At 41.1% G+C, this 7,845-nt stretch overlaps 1 long non-coding RNA gene across 1 annotated transcript; it reads right to left on the reverse strand.

Annotated features, from left to right (window-relative positions):
• Positions 1 to 6,542: 6,542 nt before the first annotated feature.
• LOC123732221 (uncharacterized) lies at positions 6,543 to 7,515 on the reverse strand. Its single transcript, XR_006763001.1, has 3 exons — positions 7,463 to 7,515; positions 6,964 to 7,084; positions 6,543 to 6,853 (listed from the first exon to the last, which is right to left on the reverse strand). It is a non-coding gene; the product is annotated as an uncharacterized lncRNA (long non-coding RNA).
• Between the last annotated feature and the right edge of the window lie 330 nt (positions 7,516 to 7,845).

Genomic DNA, 7,845 nt, shown 5'->3' on the forward strand with positions numbered 1-7,845 from the left:
CTCCTGCTGGTCAGTAGGTCATTCCTGTCCCTCACCATTTCCTCCACTGTCCACTCCTGCTGGTCAGTAGGTCATTCCTGGCCCTCACCATTTCCTCCACTGTCCACTCCTGCTGGTCAGTAGGTCATTCCTGTCCCTCACCATTTCCTCCACTGTCCACTCCTGCTGGTCAGTAGGTCATTCCTGGCCCTCACCATTTCCTCCACTGTCCACTCCTGCTGGTCAGTAGGTCATTCCTGGCCCTCACCATTTCCTCCACTGTCCACTCCTGCTGGTCAGTCAGCACACGACCACCACATGGGGTCTTCTGTCTATTCTGAGGGTAGAACAGAGTTTACTGTCAATAGATCATACTGGAACAACACTGGAACATGTTTAGTGAATTTACATGCATTACAATATGTCATTTCCTGTAAATGTAATGGTAAAGCATCGTGCACATCTGGCTGACTTACCGTTTTTCTTAGCGAAATGTTCTCATGATGGAATTTGCCAGTTGATCTTTTCAGATTGGGGTGAACTAATGTGTCAGCCTCTGTCATGGTAAGACCTCTGTTTACCACATGATCAACGACGATGGACCGGACTTCATGAGATACAACAGTTCCCTGCCGCCTGCCTCCATCTCTCTGATGTCCACCTCTCTGAGGGCTCCTTAGAGAGTGCTTCATGTTTTGAGTTTGTACTAAGAGTTGTGAAATGTAGCTTCATTTTCCAGTGATCCATTACCTCTCTCCTCTTTCACATCCCTCTATCATCTCTCCATGGGGACGTCCCAATAATCTCTCCTTCCTCCTGAAGTGTAGCTTTCCTTCACTACTCCTCTCAAATGTAAAAGCATTGGATTGGTGTTGACATGGGGTAGAGGGAGTTTACATATACCAGTCATTTCCTTTAAATCCATGAAGGGAAGTGGACAAGTTCACACTTAGAAAGGAGAGATAATTGTTACACATCTACATTGAACATACTTTTTAGTCTAAGACTAGGATTAATCTGTGTCCGTCCCATATAGTTTAGTTAGTTAGTTAGTAAGTGATACTACCCGTTCAATGCCACTGAGGAAAATTACATGGAGACAGAACCAACTGAGAAAACATATCAATGGTTCTGAATGACAACCAATATACATCAACACCATACATCATGATTCATGAACATGTACAAGAATAAAACATTGTATTTGTCACGACTGTTTTAAAGAGCGGACCAAAATGCAGCTGACCTAATCTACCATAGAAAATAACTCACTATGGTCAGGCCCTGACCTAATCTACCATAGAAAATAACACTCACTGCGGTCAGGCCCTGACCTAATCTACCATAGAAAATAACTCACTATGGTCAGGACGTGACAGTATTTGATAAAATAAGTACATTACATTTTAATTCAACTATACAGTCAGACGGCAAAGGTCGAGTCATGAGTCCTCTGAAACATGACCCGCCAAACCGCGTTAAAAACTGTAATATCGTATGTTTCACAGAGTTGTAGCTGAACGACTACAAGGATATTATAGAGCTGGCTGGCTTCTCCGTGCATCGGCAGGACAGAGCAGCTACGTCTGGTAAGACGAGGGGCGGGAATGTGTGTCTATTTGTCAATAACTGCTGGTGCGCATATTAGAGAGGTTAACACAAACTTTTCCTCTTCAGTTAACTTTCATAAAGAATGCTCAAAATTAGTTTTAAAAGTATCTTACCCCTATTTTGTGCTCCACCTACACAATTGTAAGTATTAAAAACACTAGATAAGATGTCAATGTGAACAGATGTGTGAAATGCACTCATTTGTGATCTGGTGTTACATTCAAAGGGCATTATCATCATTTACACAAATCCTCAGTATTATTATTCCTGTATTATTATTCCAGTATTATTAGTCCAGCATTATTCCAACCTCATAGTGTGGAAATATATATATATACCAGTTATGCTCATTTGGATCACCAGGCTGCTGATGTCATGCTGTCTGTCGTTTTTGTGTTTATACATTTTCATGACGACAACTACAAGTTTGATGTCAGACTACAATATAATGTTCATGATGTCAATGCGACAACTGTCTACAGACATGTCAATAGATGTAGTATAAACCAGTCTTTAGTCTTGAAATCTTTGGTTGTTTAGTACACTACTATACTCACTCTGTTTAGCACCTGTCCTCACATGTGAATCCTTAAAGAGATGGGTGGGGTCGATACTGAATGAGGGTAGACAAAGAAGAGCTCTCCAGTAGGTGTACCAAAACATTCAAGGCGCATTTCCTCAAAAGTGGAGTTACAAGTTTATCAACTTTCAAAGCAGAATCACTTTCCCATTCTTCTTGAAATGTAGTGTATGATATACTATTTTCTATCTCTGAGTCTCTACTTTTATCCAATGTAAAAAACTTAATTTCTAATATTGATACATAAGACCGAATAGAGCCGGTCGGTCCCAGTTGTCGTCTCATTGTTACTTAGGGAGCTCGTTCTATTATATAGACAGTGGGTGAGTTCTGTCCCAGGTAGATGCAAAAATCTGGTAACTTTCCCAACATTCTTTGAAAACCCGGTTGGAAGATTCACGGAATCAGGAAGGAATAAGACATTTTTGCGCCAACCTGTCACTCAATCATTGAAACTTTTTGGATATTTTTATACAGGGTCATAAAACAAAAAATGAAGTTTGAAATGCGTGGGCTAATCCCCCTTTAGCCCCCTCATGGCGACGGTCCCGATTCAGATCTAGTGTGATTGAGGCAAAAATAACAGCTTTAACTTTTTTGGCTATCTCTGGCTCTAATGGTACACCAACTGCGGGATGCTAGCCAAGTTCATTTACTTCTGTTGAAAACAAAGGCTACAAACATTTCCATACACACAACAGCTGTTAGATAGCAATATGATGTTGCTATTGTTACAGCACTATTTACATCATTTAGCAGACACTGTTATCCAGAGCTCGGATTAAGTGTCTTGTTCAAGGGCACATTGACAGACTTTTCACATTTGTTTGGGGACTAGATCCAGAGACCTTTCGTTTACTGACCCAACGCTCTAGGCTACCTGCAACCCTATCTGACAGATAGCTAGAGGCTAAGGCAGGATGCTAGAGCTGAACTGGCTGTGGTAGCTACTAGTTAGCTAGTTCATTCACCTCAGTCGAGACGGGATGGAACATTACAACACAAACGTTACATGTCAGTTTGAGATGGCGGACGTTTTACATGCCTCCAACCTATAGTGCTTTTTTGTTCGCTTGTTTGCGTTGTTTGTAACAGCCGAGACGGGATGAAACATTAGCTAACATTAAATGTCAGTTTCACTACTAGCTCAGCAGTGGTAATAAACAATAGTCTAGTTTTTTTCTGTTGAGTCAATCAGTTACCTTGCCAGCTACATCAGTCAACTAAAGAGTAGCTGGTTTCTGCTCTGCTTGCTTTTACAACTCAGAGAAAGTACGACTTTTGCTTGTGAGACTTTTGAATGTGGGTCAAAAGGGTAATAAAAGTATTATCTGAGTTATTTTTATACAGTGTCCTTCGTGACCATCTGCCGAATACCTGTCCTCAATGTCATTAACAGAATTGTGGGAAAACAGTGCCTGACAGGCGGGGGCAGAGGACACTGTCTACTGGTCGCTCCCGCTTCCCGATGGCACAGCAGGTGGGAGGCTGGGCAACATCATGTTCTAGCTAACCAGCTAGCTTGCTAGTTAGCTAAACTTGGTGCTAGCTTGCTAGTTAGCAAGCACATGGTGTCACCCCTGCTTCCCTACTGCTGTGTACTGGAGAAAACCGTGCCCAACATGCGGGGACGAAGGACACTGTCTACCGGTCACCCCCGCCTCCCGCTAGCAGAGCAGTTGGGAGGCTGGAGGTACACTGTGTGTTAGCTAACTTGCTAGCTTGCTAGTTAGGGACACCATGTGCTAGCTAGATAGCATGCTAGTTAGCTAGCCAGCAGAGAGTGTCCTTCGCTCCTGCCTGCCAAACATCTGCACTCGCCTTCTGTAATAGACCTACAGAAAAAGAGTGGCCGACCGGCGGGACGAAGGACACTGTCTACCGGTTTACGGCTAGCTATCTACCCTTGTCACCCGGCCTCGGAGACATGTTTTTAATCTTCTCGTGCATTTATATGATAAACACAAGCAGTATCTTTAACAGCACCGTTTCAAGGCAGACAACAGATGATGTTCATGATTGTTTGATAAACAGAATTTTGTAAATAGAATATAGGTTAACATAAACTTCACCTCTTTAGTTAACTTTCATCAAAAATGCTCACAGTGAGTTTTAAAAGAATCTTACCCCCTTTTTGTGCTCCACCTTCACAATTTGAAATATTTAACAGAAATGATAACATATCAAAGTGAACAGATTAAATTTGTTAACCTGTTAGGGCTAGGGGGCAGCATTGACACGGCTGGATAAAAAACATACCCGATTTAATCTGGTTACCACTCCTACTCAGTAACTAGAATATGCATATACTTATTACATATGGATAGAAAACACCCTACATTTTCTAAAACTGTTTGAATGGTGTCTGTGAGTATAACAGAACTCAAATGGCAGGTCAAAACCTGAGAGATTCCTTTACAGGAAGTGGCCTGTCTGACCATTTCTGGAACTTCTTTGCCATCTCTATCATTTACTAAGGATCTCTGCTCTAACGTGACACTTCCCACGTCTTCCATAGGCTCTCATAGCCCGGGAAAAAACAGAATGTCGTCATTCCAGCCCCAGGCTGAAACACATTATCGCCTTTCTCAAGTGGCCCATCAAGAGACACTAGCTTATGCGCGTGACCCCGACCGCCCCGCCTTTGGGATTTTTTTCCTCTGTTTGCCGAAAAGGAGATTCCCTGTCGGAATATTATCGGCTTTTCTACGAGAAAAATGACGTAAAAATTGATTTTAAACAGCGGTTGACATGCTTCGACGTACGGCAATGGAATACTTTGAATTTTATTGTCAGGAATTGCGCCAAGCGCGCGACACTTCTTTACTATTTCAGATAGTGTCTGGAACGCATACGAACAAAACGCCGCTATTCGGATATAACGATGGATTATTTTGGACCAAACCAACATTTGTTATTGAAGTAGCTGTCCTGGGTGTGCATTCTGACGAAGACAACAAAAGGTAATGACATTTTTATAATAGTAAATATGATTATGGTGAGTGCTAAACTTGCCGGGTGTCTAAATAGCGAGCCGTGATGCCTGGGCTATGTACTTAGAATATTGCAAAATGTGCTTTCACCAAAAGCTATTTTAAAATCGGACATATCGAGTGCATAGAGGAGGTCTGTATCTATAATTCTTAAAATAATTGTTATGCTTTTTGTGAACGTTTATCGTGAGTAATTTAGTAAAATGTTAGCGAATTCCCGGAAGTTTGCGGGGGTATGCTAGTTCTGAACGTCACATGCTAAAGTAAAAGCTGGTTTTTGATATAAATATGAACTTGATTGAACAAAACATGCATGTATTGTATAACATAATGTCCTAGGGTTGTCATCTGATGAAGATCATCAAAGGTGAGTGCTGCATTTAGCTGTCTTCTGGGTTTTGGTGACATTATATGCTGGCTTGAAAAATGGGTGTCTGATTATTTCTGGCTTGGTACTCTGCTGACATAATCTAATGTTTTGCTTTCGTTGTAAAGCCTTTTTGAAATCGGACAGTGTGGTTAGATTAACGAGAGTCTTATCTTTAAATGGCTGTAAAATAGTCATATGTTTGAGAAATTGAAGTAATAGGATTTTGAAGATTTTGAAAATCGCGCCACAGGCTGCAAGTGGCTGTTACGTAGGTGGGACGAATTCGTCCCGCCGGTCCCATAGAGGTTAAATGCACCCATTCAGGATCTGGTGTTCAGCTGGGATACTGGTATATTAACACATTTTGCAGGCCAAAACTCCATCCCACCAAAACAGGCTGAAAAGTCAAGTGGTGTTTTCAAACAGCTGTTACACTAAAAGGGCATTATCATTTTCGAATTTCACAGTATTATTACATCATAATGTGAAAATATATATGAAAACACAGGAATATCACATTTACCTGGGCCTTAAAACATTCTCCACTTGAAATTGGGGCAAATGCTTAATACATTTGAAATAACGAATACTTAATTAAAATGGGGGAAATTACATTATACCTTAAGTTATTACATTATAATGAGTTATTACAGAAATGTTTGGTTATTACATTATAATTTGCAGTATGCCTGTCGGGCCCTTCACTCCTAGTGCCACTGACAAGGGGCCAATGTGTCACTAGAGGAAAAACTGATAAAAAACTAATGACTGTCTCATGTTGAATGTCCAAGTCAGTATCATGCATTTACTGCTCAAGTTATTCCATATACTTTGACTAGTCTAGTCATTCCATAAATGTTTTTGTGTATTGTACCTTGACTAATCAAATTCTTCCATGTATTAAAACAACAGTTTGGTGTGTTATTAATTGATCAATCAAGTCGTTCTGTACATTTCACCTGTTTTATTGACAATATTAACCTGACATCATTCCATAAAAACATTCTCTGTCAGATCCATCATCCCTTCTGTTTAGCCAGATAATACTTCCTGCTGACCAGCCAATCACATCAAAGTGCTGTTTGCTGCCTGGTGTGCTCTCTGGGGAGGCCATCCCTATGATCAAAAGACGTTGAAAATACATATATACAACAACAAAAAATGTCAATTTTGCTCACTGGGATCCTTCCAAATCTCCTTCAGTTGATCTTGAGCGAAGCCTGGACATCGAAGGATACCGCTGTGGAGCCCTGGTTGGTGGTGATCACGGGTCAATGCTGTTTCACATTGACGTTAACACAGGATCCTGGATGGTACTTCCTGAATGAGAAGAATCAGAGGGGGTTGGTTAGGTTGGAAATGTCATTACATGTTATCAGCTGTAACATTGTCTTAACAGTGATGAATACCAAGTGCTGTACAGGACTTACAACACATTGAGATAGTACTGAAGCTTTGTGATGGGAAGATGTGGCTGTTACTGCAGTGGTGTGGAGGCTGCATTGTGGGGCCTGGTGGACTGACAGAGTTGGTGGGATGAGATGGGGGAGTCTGGAGGTCAAAACATGATGAACAAACAAAACAAGAAAGCTTCAGAAATACTGATTTAATACCAACTGTTAAAGTCTAACAAATATATGTCAGGAATCTTTAAACAGTTTGTTACGATAAAAAAAGATTTACAACAGGTAAAACTGGGATCAGCTGGATTAGACTGAAGAACAGTATGGTTGACTCAAATGTAATTTGTTAAGCAGTTGTGTTCCTTGTTGGCAGTGGAAGTTGGAACACACATCACCTCAATCATAACACCTACAGAACATTCTGCTACTTGTAAATCAAGTTCCTCTAGATCTAGGATATGTGTTCAGTGTAACAGAGGTAGTATCACGTTGGCATTGGTGTCACTGGAGAAGAATCTGTACTTACCTGCTCTGTGGCCCCGCCTGGTTCCTCCCAGAAGTGGAGGTGGAACAACGTGGGGGGATAATGGGGGGATGGTGATACCAGCCGCTCAACAACAGCCCAGCAGGCAGTTCTGGGAAACAGATGAACATTTCTGAGAAGTCACACCCTTAACTTGACATACTGTCTTTATGATTGATTGGTTATGTACAAGCTATGCTATGCAGATGCAGCATTCAGTGGGCTGAATAAACTTGGTTTTAGCTTTTCTCTGCATCCGTTTGAGTTCATACTCTGTTCACAACCTAACACCTTGCTTCAATGTAATTACTTTAAGGCCTAAATGTTCTTATTCATCTTCAGAGTTAGAATTAAATTAACCTTGTTTTCATATTAAACTAACATAA

The sequence above is a fragment of the Salmo salar genome, unplaced genomic scaffold, assembly GCF_905237065.1.
Source record: "Salmo salar unplaced genomic scaffold, Ssal_v3.1, whole genome shotgun sequence".
In the NCBI taxonomy this organism is placed as follows: Eukaryota; Metazoa; Chordata; class Actinopteri; order Salmoniformes; family Salmonidae; genus Salmo; species Salmo salar.